Genomic DNA, 2396 nt, shown 5'->3' on the forward strand with positions numbered 1-2396 from the left:
TACCTCAAGATCACACAGGTTGGTGTGCTTCTTCCATGTGGGCTTTGCTCCTTCTCAGTTAGATGGCCACTTGTTTACCCTCAAGACTTTAAGACTCCAGACACTCTATCCCTTGATAGCTGGGCACCATCAGCTTTCTTCACCACATTTGCTTATGCACCCATTTTGTCTTTGGAGATCATGTTGGGAAGGTGAACATCACAGAATGCCGAGTTATTAGAACAAAGTGTTCTTGCATTAAGGGAGTACATATAAATATATATAGAGAGACCTATTTCCCTATCATTATATATAAATATATTTAGATATATACATGACTGTATTTAGACCTCTATAAATGTCTTTTGCCTCCTAGTTCTTCCCTCTATTTCCTTTCACTTTCCTCTCATCCCACTATCATGTTTGGCCTTCATTCGGGTTTCAGTAATTCCTCTCGGCTACATTGCCCATGATCAAGCCCTACCAGGCATCCTACACTTGCCTTGCCATTGATTTTAGATCACTTGTTATTTTCTTGTCCCTGGGTTTGTTGACCCACCCCTTCCATTCCCCCACCTCCCTCTCTCCCGTTGTCCCCCTGGAACCTTTGTTGCTCCCGCTCTTTTCTCCTCTGGATTGTTTATCCAGCCTATCTAGATAAGCATGCAGAGACAATAATAAGCACAAAAACAAGACGGAGCAAAACAACAACAACAACAAAACCAAAGACAAAAAAAGAAAAGCCTATAAATTGTTTGCTGACCTTTAGGAGTGTTTTCCCATAGAATCTGATGGGGTGCCACGCCCTGGCTCCAAAGTCTATTTTTGGTATTACCCCAGGACTTCATTGCTTTGCTCCCCTTGCTGCTCTGTTGCATGCCCTTAGTGTTGTCCCCCCCACCCGCCCCCGGTGTGGGTCAGTGAGGGACGTGTCTCGTGGTGGGGCCAGCCCTATGGTCCTCTCTGTGCATTGGCTGCTCTGAGCAGGAATATCATCCTCGGGGCTTGGTGGTCACAGGCCTCTTTCTGCTCAAACCTTTGACTCTTCGAATGTAGACTTGTCAGTCCCACCTGGATTGGCTAGGCCCCTTCTCTTCAGATGATAGGGAAGTGGGACTAGGTTGAGTTTAGAGAGGTGGGCTGAGGGCAAGTATGAGTCTGGCCTTTTAGGCCTGGCTGGAGCTGAAGTGGTGATGGTGGTGGTGGTGATGCTGATTGGTGATGGGGATTGGTGGATTGGTGGAGGTGGTAGGGATTGGTGGATTGATGGTGGTGCTGGGGATTGGTGGATTGGTGGTGGTAGTTAGTAGATTGTGTTGCCCAATAGAATAAGGAGGTGTGTGTGTATGAAGTTGGTGGTCCTCTGGGGTCAGGCATATGTTAGGGACGTCCCTTGTGCCCACTGCAGAGGGCTTCCCAAGCCAGTCTGGTGCCTGGCTTGAGAGCTGCCATGTGCCAGATGTGTGTGCCCACGAGGCGTTTGGTCACGTGTGCTGGGGGCCACACGTGAGAGCGCCTATGTCTCCTCCTCCCCATCACGAGCATGGGGGTGGTGGTGGTGAGTCACGGGCTCAGCCTTCAGCACCAACTGTCATGTTCCTTCCCCCCAAATCTCACCCCCCACCCGGCCCTGTACCACTACCCACCCCCACTCCCAGTCTAGAGTCTCCCCTCCTTCAGGCTCTGCCCTGATGATCGCCTCCCACCCCCTGCCCCCTCCCCACCTGTGTCCTGGTCCTCTTTTCCCCACTCACTCATCTGGGAAGAAGGGTCCCAGGGAGCCTCTGTGCCTTGTAGAGAGTTCCGGTACTTACCACCCATCCCCTCACTCCCCAAGTCGCGTTCAGGAGGTTTCTCCTGGTCTCCATGGCCTGGCCGCTCCTGGCTCAGTGGGTCTCATGGGCCTATGAGCCACATCCTTACCTCCATGGACTCCACCACCCCACCCCACCCCGCCCCCGATTCTCTAGCCCTCCCCTCAAGTTCTTAGTCTTCTTCTGGCACCATGAGCTACCTGCTCCCCAAGCCCAGGGAGATGGGGGGATTGCATCCCCTTCTGGGGTCTGGGCACACCTCTCCTGGGCCTCCCTCCTCTCCCTGGGAGCTCCCCCTTCCCCTCAGGGTCCTTTTGTGTTTCTCCCCAAGGACAGACATGCCTTTCTCTCCTCTCTCTGGGCCTTTCCCTGTCCCTGTCCTTGTGAGGTCTGGGGACTGGCCCTCCCCTCCTGGTCTTCCTCTGTCTGTCTGTGGATGTCTCTGCATGTCTCCACCTGGTGGCCTTCTCCCCAGGCCTTCTGGCCTCTCAACTCCTGGCTCCTGGGGCCGCCAGGGCAGGGAGCTGGCATGGTGTAGTGGACGACGCCAACGACAGGGTGGCCCGAGGGTGGGCCCCCCATCCAATGCAGCTCCTTTCCCTC

Source organism: Echinops telfairi, unplaced genomic scaffold (assembly GCF_000313985.2).
Source record: "Echinops telfairi isolate 266 unplaced genomic scaffold, ASM31398v2 ScPeMD7_655;HRSCAF=1070, whole genome shotgun sequence".
Classification (NCBI taxonomy): domain Eukaryota; kingdom Metazoa; phylum Chordata; class Mammalia; order Afrosoricida; family Tenrecidae; genus Echinops; species Echinops telfairi.